Genomic DNA, 25,542 nt, shown 5'->3' with positions numbered 1-25,542 from the left:
ACGCAACCAATACGACCAAGGCGGGGTAGAAGGGGGAATACCCGGAACAATTGGCCTACACCATTCACAGGCCCACCACCCCCATTGCTCAACATACCTCCCTGGGGATGGCCCTCCCCTTATGGGCCCCCCAACCAATTCCAAGCCCCACTATATCCCCAGTCACAAACGATGTGGTCTTATCCCAATGTTCCTTTTTTTGGGAGAGGCCCTGGACGGGGCAGGGGCAGGAAAAAGGGAGTCAGTTGGAACCTAAACGAAGGACCAACAGACGACGAATGCCCCAGCACCAGCAGAACGTGACTAAGGGGTCCACTACAGTCGTTAACTTAAGCTCACGAGTGCTAAATACTAACGAACTCCAAGCCCTAGAGAAAGGTCTGGGTTTCGTCCCCACCCCAAAACTTGACGTCTTTAAACTAAGGATAGAACTAGCAGAGTTCTTTCGGAAAATCAGGCTTAGAACCTTCTTTCTCCAGAACCCCGAACCCAACCCGGAACGTGACAAAAACACTGGGCTACGTCCCAAATCCAAATTTACTCCCACCTCCCACCTCATGCCACCCGAAGTCTTGGCATTCGAGAAATCGGTGAGCAGGAGGATTGACGATCTTCAGAAGACTCAGAGGGAGTCTTTCCACAACATCAGTACTGAAGAACTCTCAGCCCTCAATGTCCTCAGTAACGACTCTTCCATCACTATTAAACCAGCCGACAAGGGCGGGGCGATAGTAATAATGCCCACAGTGATGTACAATTCTGAGTGCCTACGTCTACTAAACAACGACCATCACTACAAGAGACTATCAAGGGACCATACAGAAGAGGTCAGAGAAGAGATCACCTTCCTTGTAGACAAGGGCATGAGCAACGGGTGGATCACCAAGCATGAGGCCTCCTTCCTCACTCAACCTGATCTTAAAACTCCGTATTTCTATATTCTGCCCAAAATCCACAAGGACAAAAACCCACCCCCAGGGAGACCAATTGTTTCCGGCATTGGTTCTTTGCTGGAACCTTTGTCGCAATTCTGCGACTGGTTTCTTCAACCATTCGTGAAGCAAATCCCCACCTACTTAAAAGACACAACCGACGTGCTCTCCCTTTTAAACACCTTAGAATTTGACAAAGACAGCGAACATCTCATGACATTGGATGTGGAGTCACTATACACTAATATTCCACAAGAAGCAACTCTCGAAGTGATCAATGATCTATTAAATAAGGGTACTTGGAATTACATCACCCCTCCAGAATTCATCCTGGATTTAGCCCATTTAGCTCTCACCAGAAATTTCTTTGAGTTCGACAACAACTTCTTCTTACAGATCCAGGGCACCTCAATGGGGAGCACTTTTGCACCCAGCCTGGCATGCCTCTACGTGGATCACTTCGAGAAAGCAATGGTTATTTCCGAAGAGAACCCCTACATCAACCATATCAGGTTATGGAAAAGATATATCGATGACATCCTGATTATCTGGAGAGGTACAAGGGAAGAAGCAGCCATCTTCATCACGTGGCTAAACACCCTTAATCCCTTTCTAAGATTTACAGCAACAATAGGCAACCCAGCAGTCTCCTTTCTCGACTTACTAATAACTGAGAAAAATGGCTCTCTGATAACAGAAGTGTATTACAAGCCCACTGATAGGAACACTCTCCTCCAATTTCAGAGCTTTCATCCTCGGTCCCTGAGGGAAAACCTCCCTGTAGGGCAATACCTCCGCCTCAGACGGAACTGTACGGAACTAACGGACTATAAAAAACATGCTCAGCTACTGAGTGGCAAACTTCGAGCAAGAGGATACCCAGATCACCTATTGAGGAGAGCAGATAAACGGGCCCGTGTGAGCCCCAGAGAGACTCTACTGCATCCAAGCAGTCGAAGCAGTAAAGGAAATCCCTTGATCTGTGTGACCACATTCAACCCAGCGTCCAACATGATCAAAAAAATAATAAATGAAGACTGGAAAATCCTCACCTCTGGTGGTCTCCCCTTTGAGATCCCCATGAATGCCTACAGAAAAGCAAAAAGTATCCGGGATATGATTGTGCATACCCGCCCTCGGATAAATCCCACCACAAGCAGACAGAAGACCCTCTGGGACCTTCCCCCTCCCAAAGGACATTACCCTTGCGGCAATTGCAGTGTTTGCGCCTTTACTAAGAAAACCCTCACACTTGACTTGGGACTACCAACGCCCTGGGAGCTTAGGCAACTAACGAACTGCAACAGTAAAAATGTGGTGTACATGATCACATGCCCTTGTGACAAGAAATACATTGGGATGACGACACGAAGAGTGGGCACACGCATCTGCGAGCATAGAAGCACCATCCGGTGCAAAAGAGATGCTACGAGACTCACAGAGCACTACATCTCCAGCAATCACCATCCTGATGATATGCAGTGGGTGGTACTGGATCAACTTAAATCGATAGCAACCAATGCCAAACACAAGCTCCTAATGTATGAACAGATATGGATTTGGAGGTTGCGTACGGACACCTTAGGACTAAATGACAATATTCAATGGTCAGCTCTAGGCTGATGACTGTAAATACATAAATGATACCTTCATTTTATGACCGTCCACCCAGGATCTCAAGTAGTATTAGATAATTTTTCAAACGAGCCCTCCTATTCCCCACTGTGGGACTTATCTTCCATACTTGTATATCAGAACCCTACCTTACCTACCAGAGTAGCTCCCTTAGTACACCTGTCATTGTCGCTCTTTCCACCTCTTCCCCCATTTCCCTTTCTTCTTTCTTTCCCTTCTCTTCCACCCCTTCTTTTCCTCCTTTTCAATCCTCTAAACATCTGCTGGATTCCCTCTACTCCCCGCCTCTGGGGTTGATTTCCCTCTTTCCTTTTCAACATTCTCGTCCTCTTCTTCTCCCCCCCTCGTCTTATCCTTCCTTCCTTCCCCATCTAGAACCTTTTCTCCCCTTCCCTGCTTTCATACCCCCCTACCATACCTTATATATTTTCTTTCCCTTTCTCTTCCCATCTTTTTATCATCACATCTCCCCCAGTCTTTTTCTTCCCTTTCTTGTCCCATGCTTCCCTTTCCACCTCCCTCTCCTTGTTTTCCTTTTCTCCCCCTCATCCATTTTCCTTATCTTTTTCTCCCCTTTTTTTTCCCCCCCTTCACCCCCCTCCCCCCCACTTTCTTGTTTCCTTCGTTCCTGCCACCTTCCCTTCACCACTGCGCCCGCCCCCCCGCCTTCCTTCTTTTTCCGCATTCACTATCTATCCCTGGTTGCCCTCTTTTCGACTACCGGGTCTCTCACCGTGGGACTCGCTCCCCCAGAGTCCCACGGTACATCTGACGCGCCGCGCTTCGCGACGCGTCACTACTGGGCGCGCCGCGTTTAGCGCGGCGCGTCACTGCAGGATGCCCGCCCGTGCGCGTCATCCGCGCCGCGGGCGGGGCGTCTTGTCTCTGCTCACCGTCGCCGGATGCGACCTTCCCCACGGGGCCCCGTAACCGGGTGCCCCCGCGGGGCGGTGCGTTCTGTGTGGACCTATCAGGGCCCATGAGGCTCCGCGCCCCGCACGACCCCCGAGGGGGCGTGTCTTTTACGACACAATGGGAACTGTGCTTTGTTGCTTCGACATCCAGTACACCTGAGCATAATTACCGGGCACCGCCCCCGACCTCTGCAGCTCCGCACTAATTGGATGGACCTCCTCATAAAGACCTGGCCTAGCGGTCAGTCAGTACCAGAGCGGCCTGGCTCCGGCACGTAGGTAATCCCCATGGTATTCCCTTTGGCGTGGTAAGTGTGGGCTAATTTTGGTCCACGTATTCTTTCTTTCTTTTAACTGCTACCGGCCTTTCACCTGGTAGCCTTCTCTATCTGTACTTCCTGGGCACCCTTCCTTTCTCTTCGTTCCTGTCCCTCTATCCTCCCCCTTTTTTCCTTTTTTCCTTATTTCTTTCGTTTCGATGGCTCCGTCTCTCTCTCACGCTATATAGACCTTTTTTCTTTACCTTCCCTTCTCCTGCCACTTCCTTGCTTCACCAGCCTCCCCCTGTCTGCAGCGCACCCTGCGCTGTTTCCTCCTTTATGCACTTAGCGTACTTAGCTCCCCTCTTTCTCCTGTCCCCCCTTGCTAAACACCTAATCTCCTCAGAGTGTGACTACAAGGGAAAACCCCCCCCCCGGTTCTAGCCAGACCAGAGGCAACACGCCCCCAGCTCCGGGGTAAGTCACAAGTGCATGCATATGTGAGTGCATTCTTTTCAATTTTTCACTGATTGCTGTGTTGTGTGCTGTGGTTTGCCACCCTTCTGTCACTCTGAATTAATTGTGATCTATTTATTATTCACTATAGGCCTACCCCACCGTGAACTACCTGTTCAGGTAGGACACACACGTTTACTTTGAGCACCGTATTGATTACACGTGCTCCGACCCTGACGAATGCCCCTGACCTACCAGCACTTAGTGAGGGCAGAAACATGTTGGTCATGTACAACCCCTTTTAGACTCCAAGAGACATTATCCTCTAACGAGCCTTTCCCCTTAGTTTTAGTCTTACCAACATGCACCACTATTAAAATTAATAAGAGCCACCGGTGACATGTTAGGTAATTTTATTATTCACCCCCTCTGGATCACTGTAATTATCCAGTCAATTTAATTTCAGCACTCCCTCTGGTTCTTTTAACCAGAGGTCGAGTCCGCCTGAGTAGTATCATCTTACTTAGGTGGGGCTAGGTGGTCATATGATGAAGCATGACACTATTATGTGTGTGAGACCACCTAGTCCGTAAAGGAAAATCCCCCGTCATTCCTGTAGGTCAACACAGCACCCCTTATCCAGCAACCTTAAATAACCAGACACTGGTTAAAAGACTAACCCAGTCTCACCCCCTGTTCCTACTACCCCACACCTTCTGTGATTATATAGTTTCTTTTGGGAAGCGGTGTGGGTTAGCCTTGCTTCCCTTGCTCTCTTTCTGTGTATTTGGACCCATAACATCATCAAATAAACCTTTGGAGTATTGAAGTCTGGGCTCAGATGTTTAGATCTGTCTGGTAGTAGCTCGTACAAACCACATATTGTTGTTAAGATTGTTCTAGTGAATTGTACATTACAAAACATGGCTGTGAAAGGGTCTTTAGATGTACACAAAGAAAGTTGCTGCAATGAAAGTGGTGTTGAAAATGACATCAATCCAAATAAGAATCAAGCCATAGATTTTATGTACACATATTGTACTTTCTTCTGTCCCTCACTGAAGACAAGACAGCCCTCCAGAAAAGGCACCACGGCTGGCTAGTCCTGAACAGCTACATGAGCTTAGCTCCCTAGTCCTATCTGAGTGAAACTTTAACCTACACTACCAAGAGGAAGTTCTTGCTCTACCGCCTTGGGGTCCTCCCAGTAGGAACATATGAGAGGTCATGGGGATGATGACCAAAGGACAGACTCTGCCGGCTGTGTGGGCTAGCACCCAAAACTGTGCACTTTGCCTGTGCCCCAGGAACCTGGAGGAGCATCACAGGCTCCTGAGACTGCTGTGGGTTCAACTGGGGGTCCGTACATTCGGACACGAATCTGTATTCTGCCTTAACTCCACCACCCAAAAACTGATTGTCCATACGGTGAGATCTGGAGCGCGTGGAGCGTGCCCTGGCCAAAGCACTCAAGACCGACAACAAGTCTCTGTAATAAGCCTTCAGCCAGGAAACTAACACTATAACATCCCAGCATCTACGCCACCTGTTTTGAACGGGTCATAACTCCATGGTTTTATTTCTTATGGCTCTATTTTCTTTAGTGATGGTCTGATTTTACTGTTTTACTTTGTATAAGTGCAATGGTTTTCATTAACCAAACGCACTGCTAATAAAACTTGAACCAAGGTATGTGTCATTAAAAATGTGACGTCTATGTTTTGGGCACATGTAAGCACATCAATCCTTGGAAAGCTAATTACGACATTGTTGTCACCACAATGTTGTCAAATGTGTACTTCTGTATGCTATTGCATACAGAAAAAAACACTTAATGTATGTAGCATTAATATTATGTCATCAATAAATAAGGTAATGCTTTTGAAAATCTGGTTGTGTGTCAAACTATGTTGGACAGTGTAATGCTGCATTTCCTGTCCTCACCGAAGTATCAAAATGTGCCTTTTTGGCAGTAAAATGGTTGATATATATATATATATATATATATATGAACATCCAAAATATCAACAAATTGTGGCTGTGTATAGACGGTGCACACTTCCAGAGTTTCTATTGTCCTGAATATCGAAAGTTCATGATGGTATGTCTTATTAGACAGAAAGGAGTGCTCAAGTGGTAGTACATCCAGCCACAGGGTGTGGTAAGCTGTTACCTAAAAGGTCACAGTCCATGTATGAGAAGAAGAAAACCACGGCACATCACAGGATCAAGGTGAAGACACTTTATTCCTTGGTGTTAAATCAGGGCGAAAATCCTCTGATATCATGAAACGCACTAGATACGTAGTATGGAAGCACTGTACAATTTTCATGTTTGTGAAAAAACAGCCGACATGTGTTTCGTCATCATTGACTTTTTCAAGGCTGTAAACATATACAAATAGGATGTATCAATCACAAGACTTGACAATGCATTGAAATCAGATTGGATTTTAGTGTTAAAATGTGAAAACAGTCGGAGTAAGTGAGTTGGAAAAAGAAGCCCAGTGTCATAGGATGGTGTACTGAAAAACTAGCATGAAGAGTGAAGAGGATCCCAACATCTACCCCTGTGTGTATTGACGCCAACTCCAGACTAGAAAAGGCAGTAGGTGGCAGGACAAGAGGAAGCATACAGGTGCTCGTGTGAATAGGAGAAGATAGCAAAGCACAAGAGACCATGCAGAAGCACATTAATACAAAGAAAATAATATTATTTATGGTGTACAAGATGACTAGTAATCATCACCAGCGCTATAAAGTGAAAAACAAAAAATGTACATCTAGAAACCGGTGAGGTTGAACGCAAAATTACAAACATAACATCGATCTCTTTTTACAACCCTTTGTATGCAACCTACCGTCATTCATTAAAGACACGACACACCTTCTCAGTCTTACGGCAGACTACGAATGGACGGAAGGTCATTTTTTGGTCACACTAGATGTCACTTCTCTTTAAACGTGCATACCAAAGAAGGAAGGTATGGCCGCCATCCGGCATTTTCTTGATAAAAGAGAAGCCATGTTTCTGGAACATTCTAATATGTTGATGGATCTTATCAATCTAGTTATGGATAAAAAAAAATTCTTACATGAGGGGTCCTGGTACAGACAACAACAGGGGGTGGCCATGGGGGCTAAATTTTCACCTTCATTTGCCAACCTATGCATGGGACATTTTTTTAACATCATCACCTGTGGACCAAGGGTCCACCGGAACTTACGCAGTGTATCCTATACTGGGGTCGGTACATTGATGATGTCCTCCGCTTCTGGTCGGGGGACCGTATCTCCTTAGATCGGCTCATTCAGTACCTAAATGTTAATTCATATAATATACACTTCACTAGTAACATCAGCTCTGTGAATGTTGACTTCTTGGACGTGACACTGTACACTGATGGCAATCACATCTGTTCCAGGTTATTCAGGAAGGCCACAGCCTCTAACTCCATTTTACACGCTAGCAGTGCTCACCCACATGCCCAAATTAAAGCTATCCCGTTTGGGGAAGCGGTAAGGGTTAGACGTAACTGCCAGGAAGATCTGGAATTTTCTAGACAGTTATACTTACTAGAGCATCGTTTTCTCAATAGAGGCTATTCCAAGAAATTGCTAAGCAACACACGGGATAGGATCATAAAGATCGACAGGACATCTCTTTTTCAGAAAAAAACACAGAAACAGACGCACCACAAAAAGGCACCAGCATTTATAACTACCTTCACATGTGCCAGTTCAGAAGTATTTAAGATTCTTAAGAAAACTTGGCACATTTTACTGTCTGATGAGAGTCTCAGGAAAGGTTTAAAGAACAGACCAGACATGATTCATCGCAGAGGTCGTACCCAAAGGGACAAATTGTGCCATAGCTATCTTCCAATGGTCACTAATGCTAGCTGGTTACCTTCACCACCTCCGGGGTTTTACAAATGTGGTCATTGTAATGTTTGTGAATATGCCTTGGACAAAATTAAGAACTTCTGCCACAACACAAAAATAACACATACCATCAAGCATTTTATGAACTGTAACACCAAGTTCATTGTTTATTGCGTCATTTGTATATGCAAAAAAATTTATGTCGGCAGCACTATCAGACCATTTAAAGAAAGACTGCAAGAACATATCCGGGCAATAAAAAACAATAACAAGGACTATCCTTTTGCTGTGCACTATAACTCAGCACACCCTCTACTTGAGAAACTAGACATACACACACATGGCATTGCCACCCTGGGCAACTGTCCAAGGGGTGGTAATAAGACTCTCTACCTAAGACAACTGGAGAGCAGGTGGATAGTCAAACTGCGCTCTGTGGAGGAGGGGCTCAACTCTGATAAAGACCTTCATGTCTTCCTATAGACCACTACCTGTTACAATACATCTACTGCCAAATGTCACTCGTTTAATGTATCGATGCATCTGTATTATCCGTGTGAGGGGCTTAGTTTTGACAAAGATCTTTATGTTTCTATATAGACCATCTAACCTGTTACAATATAATGATGGTTAAATGTTACTCGTTATCGTATTGCACAATTCACATTAACTGTGATTTTTTTACTACCAATTTTTCACCATACGCTATCTTAATTTTCCTTTATTAAGCGTATCTCTTGCTTACCGGCTCTGTTGGGCTGGCTGTGTATCTACAGTTGATGTTATAACTTATGAGATGATATTTTTTTAGATTTGTGTCCTCTGTAATCTTTTTCATTGTTAAAACAGTACTATTTCTGCTTTGCAACAACTTGTTTCTGAGTCTCAAATTGTAAAATTACACATGTCCATTATTTGGGTTTGTGGTATATGCCCCTGTTTTCAGTTTCCAACATTATGGTTACTGTTTTTCATTAAACATATCGAGTAACATAATTGCCTTTGATGCATGCTCGCCACTTTGCGGGGGGCACGCTATATTTCTTCTCCCTTATTCACTACTTGTAACTCTTTCAGGATGTGTCTCCCGCTTTTTCATGTTCACGTGCACTATTCCTTTCTTTCTACTTTTACATTTATCTGGGTCCCCTTTTCTTCTTCTAAAGATGGCGGCCTCTATTTTCCGGCTCCTTTAGTCCGGTTTCTATTTCCACTCTCAGTCCTCGTTTCACTATAAACACCCGTGTGATGTTGGTGAACGTCTCTGGGGCGACGCCATACACACACGGCTCAGAATAGCACAGACGCTCTGCAGGTAAGAGGACTCTGATACCCATTCTCCGTTTAACCCGCGGACGGTGACAAGCATACTTGCTTGTTTTCCCCAGCGCTCGCCGCCACCGTGTAATTATGTCTTCTTCGCTCTTAAGGGCGGCCGGACGCTTTGTTATTCCGCCGCTTGGTCACACTCGGTGAAAATTCACAGAGCGTTCTCGAGGAGGTTTCCTTTTTCTGTTTATATCCCGAATGGCCCAATAATAAGTGGAGTGATCTCTGGGACCTAGGGCTTTCAGCTTTTTCATACTTAGGCGTATGTCCTTTCTTTTAGTGGACCAGTCTCCACAACTTAAAGAGTTTTTTATATACAATAAACATATACCTTTGTTGTTTGGATTTTTTTCTAAACCTTTTTTACATTTATAACTGTGGAGTAACAGTTCTAGATAATGCTTTAACTAACATTTAATACTACTCCTTTTTTGGTCTAGATTTTTTATATTAGTTGCCATTACTCGCATACCGAGGCCCCTTTTTCCCTTTTTCCCTCCTCTTTTCCTTTTCTCCTTTTTCACATTGCATTTTGCTTGATACTTTTCTAGGTTTACTTTTTCACCCTTTTTCTTCCTTACAGACTTACCATGGTCTCTGGACTCTGAATACATCTATGCTACTATTTGTACCCATTTTTGTACAGTTCTTGACTTTTGGAGTCCTTCCAAACATAACCCTGTAGTCCATATCTAATAAGGTATGTTCGTAATTTTTCGTTCAACCTCACCGGTTTCTAGATGTGCATTTTTTGTTTTTCACTTTATAGCGCTGGTGATGATTACTAGTCATCTTGTACACCATAAATAATATTATTTTCTTTGTATTAATGGGCTTCTGCATGGTCTCTTGTGCTTTGCTATCTTCTCCTATTCACACGAGCGCCTGTATGCTTCCTCTTGTCCTGCCACCTACTGCCTTTTCTAGTCTGGAGTTGGCATCAATATACACAGGGGGAGATGTTGGCATCCTCTTCACTCTTCGTACTAGTTTTTCGGTACACCATCCTATGACACTGGGCTTCTTTTTCCGACTCACTTACTTCGACTGTTTTCACATTTTAACACTAAAATCCAATCTGATTTCAATGCATTGTCAAGTCTTGTGATTGATACATCCTATTTGTATATGTTTGCAGCCTTGAAAAAGTCAATGATGACGAAACACGTCGGCTGTTTTTTCACAAACATGAAAATTGTACAGTGCTTCCATACTACGTATCTAGTGCGTTTCATGATATCAGAGGATTTTCACCCTGATTTAACACCAAGGAATAAAGGGGGTCATTCTGACCCCGGCGGTCATGGACCGCCGGGGCCAGGGTTGGCGGGAGCACCGCCAACAGGCTGGCGGTGCCCCGCAGGGCATTCTGACCGCAGCGGTTTGGCCGCGGTCAGAAGTGGAAAACCGGCGGTCTCCCGCTGGTTTTCCGCTGCCCAAAAGAATCCTCCATGGCGGCGCAGCTCGCTGCGCCGCCATGGGGATTCTGACACCCCATACCGCCATCCTGTTCCTGGCGGCTCTGCCGCCAGGAACAGGATGGCGGTATGGGGTGTCGTGGGGCCCCTGGGGGCCCCTGCAGTGCCCATGCCAATGGCATGGGCACTGCAGGGGCCCCCGTAAGAGGGCCCCACAAAGAATTTCAGTGTCTGCTCAGCAGACACTGAAATTCACGACGGGTGCAACTGCACCCGTCGCACCTTCCCACTCCGCCGGCTCCATTCGGAGCCGGCGTCCTCGTGGGAAGGTTGTTTTCCACTGGGCTGGCGGGCGGCCTTTTGGCGGTCGCCCGCCAGCCCAGTGGAAAACCCAGAATCACCGCAGCGGTCTGACGACCGCGGTTCGGTGTTCTGGCGGGGGTGCCGCCCGCCAAGGTAAGAATCACCCCCAAAGTGTCTTCACCTTGATCCTGTGATGTGCCGTGGTTTTCTTCTTCTCATATCTATATATATATATATATATATATATATATATATATATGTATATATATATACACACATATATATATATATATATATATATATATATATATATATATATATATATATATATATATATATATACATATCCCTTGTATCCTGATCTTGAGTCATGTGAATAGGTGTAGCTGCAAGTTATGCTTTGCACATAACTCACAGACAGCCACATCAGAAACGTATTAGGCATGCCTGAATTCGCCATCAGAGGTTAAGGGAGAAGCTGCCCCAGCCACAATTGCAAGTGAACTGACTGTGACGTGTATTGATGCAAAGGACTTGTCACCTCAGCATTATACTTGCAGGCATTTTGGAGGCAGGGTAGGGTGAGCAGGGATGGCTACTGCTGTGGCCTGCTGTGCACTGAAGAAGACTGTTTTCTTGTAACTGGAAGGACTGCATTTCTGCCTAAAACCTTCATGGAACTCTGATGGCAGCCCTTCTGTCTCAAATAGGTTCTTATGATGAACCTTGACCTACCAAAGTGACTCCAAGGCCTAGCAGGCTGCCTCCTGAAGAAAGCCTTAGGGACACAAAGTATCCAAACATGTGCAAGGTGCACTTGGAGTTAGCCTGAATGAGTCCTAAGTCCCCAATGGTGCCCCTACAAAGCCGGGGCTATGCTGTTGGTGCTAAAGGTGTCAAGATACTCAAAATAAATATATTAATAAAGCATTTCATTTAAAAAATGCTCTGACAACAGAACGGAGACTATCACACACATGTTAGTCTTCATGCCCAAGGTGCATATGCATATCTTACTGTGCAACATCTTCAGCTACATTCAATTACCAGCTGCAAATACTGTCAACCAGTTCTTTGCCATATGCCCGTCCAGTCTTGTGGAACTCTTCTTGGCTACATATCCCAGCAGTCTACTGCTGACTTTTAACAGTTCTAAAAAAGAGAACGTGGGCAAATAAAGAAGTCACTGTCCCACAGCTCCCCAATGAATATACTTCCTTCTTGGACTCTGCCTGCAGCATTGCCCCAATTTACTTTACTCATTCAACCCGATAATCTCCATATTTTGTCTGAATATGAGGGTCAACTCCAAAAGGAAGACATCCATTCCATTTTTGACTTCCCTTCCAAAGCGGATGCACATATCTTAAGCCACTGACTTGGTTAAATGCAACAGGAGGACTGCATCTGGTACTTGGACCTGTAATGCAACAGTCAATGACCCTAAAGTTGTAAAGAATGTTAGTCTTGTCCTACCACCATAATTTTTTGTAGTTGTTCTGTCAAGTAATTTACTACATCTAAAACTATTTCAACTAAATTGTGTTTGGATTTATCTTGTGTTGTACTTCAATACATCACTGCCTGTGTGTTGCATTTAGACCATAGACATTCCATCTATATTGTGAAAGACCGCTTTTGTGTGAAGCTAGAAGGAGGTGAAGTACAGGGTAAATGTTGATACCTTAGTGGGTCATCCAACCCCCTACTCAATCAACAACCCAATTTCTAACAATTATGCCTGGTAGGTACCCACCATATGCTTCCGTAAATGTCCTGTACAAACTGAGACTGGTACGGAGAATATCACATATTAGTGGGATGCTCTAGTGTGACTAAAGTGATGATAAGCAGCACAGACTCTCACATTTTCCTATTTACCTTCCATTGCAAAAATGATTTTGCTCCGGAAACTACCCAAAGACTAATGCCAGGTAGCACTAAGCATTTTTTTGTGTTTTGTACTGCCAAGGGGATGTAACAAGTGTAGTACATAGGCATTCTCATGCAACCACCCATGCTTATTGAATCTGAACCCTATCTACTAATATTAATACACAGAGTTGTTGAAAAAAAGGCTTTTCAAAGCAGACACTAAATGGCTAATTGTTTCCATTCCTCTGCACATTTCAAAATTCATATGTGTGCTGTACTGTGCAGCACACATACTAAATAGGAACAGCTTCAAAACGTTCCTAGGCATAGTATTTTGTACCAGAAGAATACCCTTCCGATGCAAAATCTATGGTAGGATCACACATACACCCTACCTCTGTGGCTCTAAGGTCTGTGCCTGGCACACTGCAGCTACATCATGTACCTGTCATAGGGAGAGGGGAGGAGAGTGCCATATCTCTGTGAATGTGACACTCTCCTTCTCTCTCCTCATCATGCATTGCAGCATTTTTGGCTGCTGTACTGTGCTGTGTGACACCTTTCAGAATTGGGGCCTTCATCTGTTCCTGGTCAACATACATAAAGAGCAAAGCCTTTTAACTATCTCAGACAATAAAGATCAATCTGTGGGTGACTTTTTCGATGCATAATAACAACAACAATGTCAAAAGTCATGCAAGGCAACACAATTACCCACCGTCATGATGCAAGAGATGGGCATGTCCTGACACATGTTCTCCATGTTTGACTCAGTTAGATAGGTAGCAGGAGAATTTCCAAGGATCTCTGAGGAACTGCTAACTGATTTTGCCTCTGAAGGTCAGAGATTTACATTTTTGTGGAGGGCTAGTGGCATGGTGCAGATTTCCTGGGACAGTCTTTTGAAACTATCCAAGCTACATTGCTCATGAGCTCTACCTGGTATCAATATTTACATCATAATGTCTGGTGAGACACAAAGGACAGGAAAGAAGGGACAAACACAAGTTTTATGGCCCATATTTGATTCTGAGGAAATAGGAGTAATGTTGTTTTATGCAATCCATTACCTTCCTAGGATGTTGGCTGCAGGAGGGTGTATTGGTCAGGGATATCCACTAAATGAGAGGAGAAACAGATGGGCACATGTTACCTGTAGGGTATCCCAGACCCATGATGTTGAATGCACCATGAAACAACTCCAGCACCGATGGGCGGACATTGTGGCACGTGAGAAGGATCTGCTGCATCATAATGGCATTGAAGTGAATAGGAATGTAGGTAAGTACAATTCCTGTGTATCATTATGACACAGCCATTAAGAATGTCTAATTTGGTAAGCATTTTATTAATCATATTTTGCAATTAAAGTCGTTGTTCTGTGACGTATATTACATGCAATTCATTTAGGAACTCTTACTGAGATGATTAATCAAATGTTTCAGGACAAAATGTAGGTGTCTCAAATGTGTGTTTCAATCATCCTTTTTCAGCATGATCTGATAGACAGCTTAACTAATTGTTTTTCATCTGCCGTTGCATGTAACTGTCATTTAACTGTTACAATACATATAGGGGTGCCAAATATTGACTCTTTTCTGAGGTTTTATGGGCCAGTGTCTCAAAGGTTTAGCATTGGCTTGGCGTTACTTTTTTTAATGATCAACAGACGCTAAACATTTTGAATAATTGACAAACCAACATAAATTGGTATTTGCTTTGTTTTCTATGGAAAAGGACCACAGAACAGGGCAAAATGTAGCTTAGCATTACTTAGCATTAAGGGGGTATTACATGGGTCTTACATGTGAGTTTCCATGCACACACACATGCTTTTTTATGCAAATCCACGTTCAATAACTTTAGTGGACTGGGATTTGCACATAAATTACCTACGCTGAAAAGCAGGAATCATAAAGAGAAATATGTTCATTTCTCTGTGCTTTCAAACTTTGCATGTTTGCTGCAATGTACAGCACACATACAAGGTGGTAGGAAAATGGTGTTCTCACTTGCCTATGCAGAGTATTTTGTCCTGGAAGGGTACCTTTATTATACAAACCTATGCTAGACTCATGCATACATCCTATCACTGTGGCGCAAAAGTCTGTGCCTGGTGCAGGGCAGCTCAAATAAACTTTAAAGCTAGGGAGAGGGGAACAGCGTGCCATATCAATGTGAATATGTCACTCTCCTGCTCTCTCCTTGTGATGCAACACAGCCCTGCATTTATGCCTGCTGTGCTGCATTTCATGACACCTTTCAGAATCAGGACCTATGTTTTTTATTACCATGTATATTTTAATGAAGTATATAAAGGATTGACCCAATCAAAAATATGTCTTTTTGTTGTTTTCAAGGTGGGCCAGAGCCTATCAATCCTGAGGATTTGAATGTTGATGTCTCTTTAAATGGTAAATATGGTTGTATTTAATCAATTTAATTATTTGTTACATCATACATGTGACCCTTTTTTATGATGGTGCTACCGTTTTCAGTCACATTGTGGTAAACTTGACACATAACTTGGTATGGCTGCCATTCTGTTTTTGGACCATGTGTACTTATTCCAGTCGGTTACTATGCGTATTCCCCTCTATTATTTATGCAAACCATTGTACAATGGTGGTGGGAGCCAATATAGATTTCCTAATTGTAATAGGTTAGAGTTTAGCAGCCATATGCTGGGATATGTGACTGGACAGGTATAGATTTATGTGTGTGTCAGCCTGTTGCTCTACACGTGTAACATAATGTAGTACCAAACTAAACAAAAGTTAGGCTAATGTTTACAATACATGTGTAACACACACCCAGAGCAATTTATGTTTTGGTAATTGCAAACCATCGCATACTAGGGATTTCCTTTTCTTGGTAATAAACAGTTAGGCATGGTAGGGCCATTCACACCTTTGTGCTACTCAGCATACAAGGGTTGTTCCATGGTTGTGAATAGATACATCCAATGCATAAACCCAGAACCTTTGTGTCAAAGCTCAAACAACGAACAACAGAATATATATTATGTAGACATAACTTGAATGCCACTTGAAAGCAGGCATCAAACTGTGACAACTCCCTTGATTTTCGATGATAATTACAGATTTCCATGTGTTCTGCCCTGTATAGTACGTATCCGAAGAGTGAATGAGGTGGGTGTTTGCATAGCCATAGGAAAGTTTATTTGAAGGCCCACTCTCCTGACAACCTCCTGTGTTACACTCTGTCATACACTCTTGCACTGTATTCCCAAGGTGTTTGCTTTGGCTACCTACAAGTATATCATCCTGACTTGTGAAGGAGGTCCCGCTGATCAATCTTGTAGGCCGTTGGAATTGCATTGACAATGTTCAAAAGCTATGTGTGATGGAGAGAATGTTTGTCACTGCTTATCAGGTACCATCTTTTTTGTGTTTGTTCACTGAGTGATATTGTGTTTAGAAATATGTTTGCATGAAAGTGTTTGTTCACATGCAGGTGAGATGTAGTGGGTGGTTTAGGGTTGGCTGTAGGTATTGTTGATGCTTGTGTGGCATGTGTGTTGGAGTGGATGTTACAAACTTTGATGATTTGAAGGGGGATGAGTGAACTGTCACCAGCTGCAAGGTTAAGCTCCTACTCTAGTGTGAGGTACCACTCAGCAGCTGTTGGTGGAACAGTGTCGGTGGTTGAGCATCCTAAGAAGAGCTGGAGAGTATTGCTGGTTCCTGATCAGACCCAGATTCCTTGGGCTGTGCACAGTCTAGGTGCTAATGGGAGCAGACGGGGTTGCCTGCATGGCTGCCACAGTACACATCCCCTGCACACCTGTGTTCCAGTTAAAAAACAGTAGGTCCTGTTAGGGTGGCATAGTGCAGGGTGCGCTGATGTGAATTCCTGGGCTGGTGGGTGATATCATTTAGAGTCCATTCACATGACTTCTTCTCATGCAGAGCATTTGAGAGATGAAAGCAATTTTGTATACAACACGTCTCTTAACCTTTGTCAGCTAATGACATATGTTACTTTTGAAGTATGCAAGGTACCTTAACCACCAAACATGGATACTTACTGAGCATGAGGGGCATATGAGACCTACACTGACCCTTACTGTTAGGTTGCACACAGTTGTACTGTGATCCAAGAATGTTGAATTTCAAGGCATAAGCACATATCAACAGATTGCTCTTGTTATTGAGTTGGGCTTTCTGGATCCATGGTGTTGTGTGCCTGTGGCCATATTGTGAGTCATCATAAGTGTTACACATAGAAATGATGTAACACATATTAGGTACTTAGGTGCCACTGGGCTATGTAAGTGGCATACCTGAAGTTGTTGACCATTATCAATCATTAGGTGTAGACTTGACACTTCATGAAGTATAGTGACAGCAATGTTCCTTTGCTACCTTCACATTTATGTGACAGTAAGTTATGGTGTTTTACCTACGTTTATGATTTAATGTATTTACTAGAACGTTATTACTTTAAAGTCAGCATTATGTAGTGTGAAACCATGTCTCAGAAGGGTACATATATCTTGCTATTGTATTGTGTCCATCTATATGGGAGCTTTCACTTGTATTTTAATGTGATTATGTTTCATTTTGGGGCGAAGTGAATCTTGATGCTAGTGCAAAGCGCACTCTGGAGAAGAAGAAGACACGTCTGCAATATTTGGTGGAGATATCTACATATTTTAAGGCTATGGTTGATGCAAAAATGAAAAAAGGGAACAGAGAGCAGCAGAGTCACAGAATTCTGATGCAACTGGAGGCAAAACGCAAGCCCATGCATCAAAGCACACAATATTTGGAGGCAGGGCACAGATTAGTGCTTCTGGCTCTGGCACTACTGCTGCCAAAGATTAAGAAGTTCCTTCATTATTGAGGATAAACAATAAGGTGTTAGGGCAACTTTTGAAGGAGACAAGGCTGTTGAGAAAATATTTCAGAAAATAACCATCCCAAAGGCACAGAGTGTAATTTTTTATGTTTAGTCAAGGTCTTATTTTGTGTGTTTTCCCAACCTACAGTTGCATGTTTTTTTTTACATACATATTGTGCCAAAGCTGATGTTATCGTTATGGGACACTATGGTTATACATTTTGTCAGATTTGTTCATTAAAATAAACAAACTGTTGTGATGTTGAAGCACTGTTTCAGCCAATAAAAACAGGATACACATTTTGACATTTTGTTTTGTTTTACATTGAGGCTCCTCCTTTAACAACATATGGTATGGACAATTGAACTTGCCTGATTAGACCACATATTTTTGCTGAATCAATGTTGTGCCAAAACATCTGCGGTCACTTTCTAAATGGAAAATCTTACATGTGCATTTTAAATGTGTAACCTAAATGGTTGTACAGTATCCAAGCAGGATAAATGAAATTAATGTTACAGGTGACCTAATCTTCATTATTGTCTCACATTTCTATGAGGAGCTTCCTCTTCCTCAGATGAAACATTTGACATGGCATGAGGAGTTAAACTTTGAGCAAGAATTTTTAATTCATTATTTAACAGACCATATGATAATTCTATATGCTCAAGAGCTGATGCCATTCTTTCCTGAGAGTGGACAATTACAGTGTTAAAGTGATATTTTTTCCTCTTTACGTTTTATGAACTTCAACATATCCTCATGGATGTCCATAAGAGAACCATCCATGCCATGCAAAAAAAAATATGACCCATCCATTTTGTCTGGCAAATCATTATGTAGTATTGATAGTCCTTCCTTCACTACTTCTGCTGTTTTCTCCTGTTTGTAGGGGATATGTATTTCAAATTAATGTAGATTCTCAAAATTCTGAGACTGCAGGTTGAGTGTTCTTGAAGTTGATGATACCACAATAGAGGTTTATGTTGTGTTATGGTCTGTGATTCTATCTTTGTACAATTCGTTTGTATGTGATTTGGTTCTTCAACATCTTGGAGTAGTACAGACAAGCTTTTGTCATCTATACTTAATAAGTACAAATTGTCATTTTTTTGTGCTACTTCAGTATTGTTGTCCTGTTTCTCTGACTTGGATTCACCTACACATGACAGGAAAACATTTCCATCATAATAGGTAATGTGAGTGTGACCTACATTCAGTTTTTCAATTTATACCATGTAACTGATTTTTGAGAAATTATATTAAACTATCTCTAAATTACAAAGGCTTTGGTGTGTGTATGTGTGTTGAGAAAGGCTTAGGTGCTTCATTGAAGCATCTTTTTATTGTCAAAGAGTGTGTATTCAAGTAGATGACGTTAGCACATATTTGCATAGCAACGTGCAACACATTGTGGCCAATTTTCACAAAGATGCCAGAAAATGTAGTACTGCTCCCAAAGGTTCTGCTCCGTGTTGCATGACAGTGAGGGAGCATGACAGCACCATATTGACATCAATATGGCTCTCTCCTCCCTTTTCACTAGTGCCAACACAGATTTTAGCCGACATGCATCACACATATATTTGGCCATAGTGCAAAAGTGTGTGTCTGCCTGTGTGTGTCTAATATGGTTTTTGTACTGGAAGGGTACCCTTGCAGTACAAACTTCTAACCGTGTACGCAATGCTCCAAATTTGTATGTGTGCTGCACAGCAATTCACACATGCAATGTCAGAATTGTAATAAAACCATGTACACATTTATACTTTTTACATCTCATTTAGAACAGCTTGATCTTTTTACACAAAACCCGGTGTAGTAATGTTGATAGACAGGCCTTGGCATCTACACACATGTGTGGTTGCAATTGAAACACGCATCTACCACCCATGTCACGCCCCCATGAAGCAAAATAATGCAAGTCTGCTTTTTGCACAGCTGAGCATTACTTTTCCATACAGACTAATGCAGATAACAATTTGCTTTGGTTTGTTGACCCCCACACTGTTTTGGTGTTTAGTGTGTGTGACAAGAGGAACACCAACTCAATACTGAACATTTTTGAATCTTGATGTCCTGCTGCACAAGCAGCTACATTGCCTTACATGTCTACACAAAGAAATGCACATACATGCTAATAGGCCCTTGCATGGCCTTGTGATTTTTAATGTCCATACATGACACAAGGACAATACAAAAGCTGCATACAAATGGACCTTAGTATGTTTACATCATCACATATCCATTGCAATATACAACGTGGGATATGTGATCCTGCAATGTATGTCTTCTGATTTGTACATATTATTTACATTTCTCAGTACTTCTACATGTGCTAACAGACATTTGTCATCAAACATTGACTGTTAGTAACCATATCTTTAGATTAATGGGAACGTATATTAACTTGCCCTAACACATATTTTCCTTATGCTCTGCAATGTCTGCACCTGCAAAACTGCCAACCAACTCTGGACCAATGACAGCTGCTACTTGCTCCCCCATAGGTGTCAGTTGTATGCTATAGTCAGGTCCTTGTCCTTTTCTCATTACAGCATCCCTACCCCTTTGTACGGCGTTGGTGGTCGTGCCAACACTTCTTGCACTCCTCAACTGTCTTGTTTGCAGGCGCAACTGCATTTATTTTTTGGACTCTGGCATTCCACAGAGTAGTTTTCTTGAACTGAGGTAGTTTTGGTTTGACAAACAGCTGATTTTATGCTTTGTCACTTCTGCTAATAAAATGTCAACCTACTCCTCACTGAATGTGTATTTTCTTTTCCGACTTCTATCCCGCAAGCCTTCAAGGGAGACATTATGGGCAGGATCCTGGGTCACCGGATATGTAGTCTCCTAAGGAGTTTGATTCACTGCCATTCTGCTCAAAGGGTGTGTTCAGACTTCGTCGCTCTGTTTGACGCCATTTTGTGTATGTTTTTGTAGCCAGCGTGACGTATTGACGTTTTGTGCTGCTTTGCAATGTTTTTTTTGTGCACACGTAGCTTTCCGGTGCCTGGCATTGTGAATATGGTGCAACGCTATATTTTTAAAAGGACACAGCACAATGCAAACACTTTTGGGCGCTGTGCTTGCCAACGCAAAGGTTGTGAATCTGGGCAGTGGTACATTGGAGTATTCACTTTTACTGCAAAGCTAAACATAATCATTTTGATAGCAAAATTGATGGAACAAGGCAAATAAATACCTGGCTATCACTAAGGTGAGCATTTTCAACCACTCACAATAGTGTTACTTGATACTAAATCATTTCAATTTCTGCTGGGTCATCCACAGTCACAAAATGTCTTCTTTCCTTCTGTCCTCCACTAGTGGACTACAAAAGGCAAAGCAGATGATCACCTTTAAAAACTAGCATGCCATTAAATTTCAAAATGTTACTAGAAACACATTTCTCACACAAAATCAGTTTGGAACAGAGAAATCACTATCACCATTACGGAGATATCTTTGTATTGAATTCATTAGGCAGGAAAGAAGAACTGCGAATTTTATTTCTGAGTAAGAGCTTGTATTTAAGTTCTTCTTAGTGAGGTCAAAACACACAACATTGACACTATAGGATGAGGGATACACATTGTGTTTTGTGGACTGGTACACTCCACACAACCTCAAACAAATACTCTGTGTTCTATAGCCTCAGTGGGACTTATATCAAAATTCTAAAGGAATAAGGGTTTCTCTTGGTGACTGTAAAGTTTCCCATTTTGTTTTTTCTAAACTGTAAAACGTAGGAATTTTGTATGGTTCCTAAAGCTGTTTGTTAAGGTATTTTGAGTGTTCTTTATGGTTTGCCTGAGACAGCAAATGCACTATCACTTGCGAAGATTGTTTGTTAATGAAATAAAATACCTAAAAGGCCTTTGGGCTCAAGTATAACTTATCATTGGTTGGCTTTATTGTCAATCTCATATTCTTGCTTTTCATTGGTGAGTGTGAGCGAGAGTGAGCCAGCTTACAGTTTGTCTCCATGTGTTTCTTTTTTCCCAGGAGCATAACCAAGTAAATATTGAATCCTTCATTAATATTTTTCTTTGCTTCTTGCGAACAGATTGTGGTCTGTTTTTTGTTTAATTTCCAAGACAAATAGATTAGTTTTATTTTGTATTACTTGAAAGACAACTTCATTTCGGGTTGGTGAGAACTTTAAGTGTCACCTTTTTCGTCCCTAAACCTTTATCTGCCCGAACCCTAAAATTACCCTTTCTTCAATTTGCCCCTACTCACCCTGACCCCTAAAATCACCTCTTCCTCCTTTTACCTTTTCCCAACCTCAAAAACTAAATCACCCTTACCTCCCTTTACCTGTACCCACCTTCAAACCCTAAAATCACCTTTACTTCCCTGAATCCCTACCCTGCCTGAAACCTAAAATTATCTTTAGAGAGATTTATTAAATTAACATATGGCGATATCAGTCTGTTATACTGTTGTCTTTGGTGGCTGTTAGTCTTTTTCTTCTCTCTGCCTTCTATGTGGGCCTTCACGCTTTTCCTCTTGATCTTCTTTCTTTTCCCAAGAGTCAACTCAGGTGGAACATGCAAAGGAAAGAAGAACACAGGCAGTGGGTAAGTATGTTCCTCCTTATTCTCCCACTGTTTTCCCTCTCTAGTTCCCTTTCCTCCTTTCCTCTGTTGCTTTTTGGGGTGGGATTTTCCCCGTTGTCGCTCTTTGTCCCTCTTCTCTGCTGTTGATCTCTCCTTATGGTTTTCTTGCTGCCACTCTCTGCCCTTCCACTATTTTCACTCGATTTTCCTTTCTTCTTTTCTTTTCTCCCTTCTCTCTCTCTCTCTCTCTCTCTCTCTCTCTCTCTCTTTTTTGGTTACAGTTGTTCTTTCTTCTCTGTCTGTCACTGTCTTTACTGCGTTTTCTATCTCTTGCTTTTTTCCTTTGTTTATATATAAATAAGATAGATTGTTACAACTATTGTCTCTTGTGTTTGTTTCCTCTTTATGTTACCTAATGCTTTTCTGGAAAAATAGTTAACCACCAGGCCTTTTCCCCTCCTGTGCCGAGCCTTTTTTTGGCTATTTGGGGCAGTTCACGCTTAGGCCCTCATAACATTTTCTCCACATAAGCTACCCATGCCAAATTTGCGTCCTTTTTTCCAACATCCTAGGGATTCTAGAGGTACCCAGACTTTGTGGGTTTCCCTGAAGGAGACCAAGAAATTAGCCAAAATACAGGAAAAATTTAGTTTCTTTCAAAACAATGGGAAAAAAGGGCTTCAGAAGAAGGCTTGTGTTTTTTTCCCTGAGAATTGCATCAACAAAGGGTTTCCAGTGGTAAAATCACCATCTTCCCAGCTTTCAGGAACAGTCAGACTTGAATTAGAAAACCAAATTTTTCAAAACAATTTTGACATTTTACTGGGACACATCCCATTTTTACTATTTTGTGTGCTTTCAGCCTCCTTCCAGTTAGTGACAGAAATGGGTGAGAAACCAATAATGGATCCCAGAAAACTAAACATTTCAGAAAAGTAGACATAATTCTGAATTCAGCAAGGGGTCATTTGTGTAGATCTACAAGTGTTTCCTACAGAAAATAACAGCTGAAATAAAAGAATATTGAAATTGAGGTGAAAAAAAGCCAATTTTCTCCACATTTTACACTGTAACTTTTTCCTGCGATGTCAGATTTTTGAAAGCAATATACCGTTACGTCAGCTGGACTCTTCTGGTTGTGGAAATATATAGGGCTTGTAAGTTCATCAAGAACCCTAGGTACCCAGAGCCAATAAATGAGCTGCACCTTGCAATGGGTTTTTATTCTATACCAGGTATACAGCAATTAATTTGCTGAAATATAAAAAATGAAAAATAGGTATCAAGAAAACCTTAGTATTTCCAAAATGGCCATAAGATAAGGTGTTGAGAAGCAGTGGTTATTTGCACTTCTCTGAATTCCGGGGTGCCCATACTAGCAGGTGAATTACAGGGCATTTCTCAAATAGAGTCTTTTTTACACACTGTCTTACATTTGAAGGACAAAATTGTAGAGAAAGACAAGGGGCAATAACACTTGTTTTGCTATTCTGTGTTCCCCCAAGTCTGCCGATAAAAATGGCACCTTACTTGTGGGGGTAGGCCTAGGGCCCCCGACAGGAAAAGCCCCAAAACACAACGTGGACACATCTCATTTTCACAAAGAAAACAGAGCTGTTTTTTGCAAAGTGCCTACCTGTGGGTTTTGGCCTCTGGCTCAGCCGGCACCTAGGGAATCCTAGCAAACCTGCGCAGTTTTGAAAACTAGACACCTAGGGGAATCCAAGATGGGGTGACTTGTTGGGTTCTGACCAGGTTCTGTTACCCCGAATCCTTTGCAAACCTCAAAATTTGGCCAACAAAAACACTTTTCCCTATAATTTCAGTGACAGAAAGTTCTGGAATCAGAGAAGAGCCACAAATGTCCTTCCACTCAGCATTCCCCCATGTCTCCCGATAAAAATGGTACCTCAGTTGTGGGGGTAGGCCTACTGCCCGCAAAATGAAATGCCCCAAAACACTATCTGGACACATCAAAATTATCAAATACAAAACTACCTGTTTTTGCGGGGGCACCTGCGTTTTTGTTCCTGGGCTCAGCAGCCTTCTAGGGAAACCTACCAAACCCAGACATTTCTGAAAACTAGACACCCAAGGTAGTCCAGTGAGGTGTGACGTGCGTGGATCCCCCAATGTTTTCTTACCCAGAATCCTCAGCTATCCTCAAATTTAGCTAAAAAATCACATTTTTCCCACATTTCTGTGTGAGATCACCACACTGGGACACATATCATACCACCCAATGTTCCCCTCAGTCTCCCGGTAAAAATGATACCTCATTTGTGTAGGTGGGCCAAGTGCTTGTGAAAGGGAAGTGCCAAAAACATGTTGATATTCAGCGGGAACCAAAGGGGGTCCAAAAGGGCAGTTTGCAAAAAAAAATTTTTAGGCTGACAAGTGCAGCAGAATTTTTATTGGTAATAATGAGACAATGCTGGGTGGTAGGAATTTTGTGGATTTCGGCAGATTCCGGAAGGTTCCATCACAAAAACGTGGGAAAAATGTGTGATTTCCCACAAAGTTGGAGGTTTGCAGGGGATTGTGGGTACAAAAATGGTGCGGGTGCATGTGAAACACACCACCCTGGAATCACCGAGATGTTTAGATTTCAGATGTGTCTAGGTCTTGTGGATTTTTCTACATGGCAGCGTCCCAAAGTCCTTAAAGTGCAGCCCTCAACATTCCAAGTGGGACGATTTGGAGAGTAAGCTAAGCTCTTATGGCCCAAATGTAAAACTAAAACCCAAAATAATCAAATGTCTTCTTGCTTGATGTGGGATAAGATGTTTTAGAGTGCGGGGAGAGCTGAAAGACTGTTACCCCCTTCAGTTGAGGTGAGGGCGTAACCAGACCCATAATGGTTGGTAGCCACCACCCCAATATGTTTTTTTATTTTTTATTCCCTGGCATCTAGTAGACTTTCTGCCCCCCCCCACGGGGTGTGGATCAGGGTTAATTGCCCCATCTGCCCACTGGTGGGCAGAACAACTTTGCCCCTATTTATTTGGGGTGGGGGTATGGCCATACCCCCACCCTCTTATTTTTGGGAAAAAAAAAACTTCCCTGGCCTCTGGTGGTCTTACTGCCCCTCCCCCTTTGGG

The sequence above is a fragment of the Pleurodeles waltl genome, chromosome 5 (assembly GCF_031143425.1).
Source record: "Pleurodeles waltl isolate 20211129_DDA chromosome 5, aPleWal1.hap1.20221129, whole genome shotgun sequence".
In the NCBI taxonomy this organism is placed as follows: Eukaryota; Metazoa; Chordata; class Amphibia; order Caudata; family Salamandridae; genus Pleurodeles; species Pleurodeles waltl.
This window is presented reverse-complemented; position numbering follows the sequence as displayed.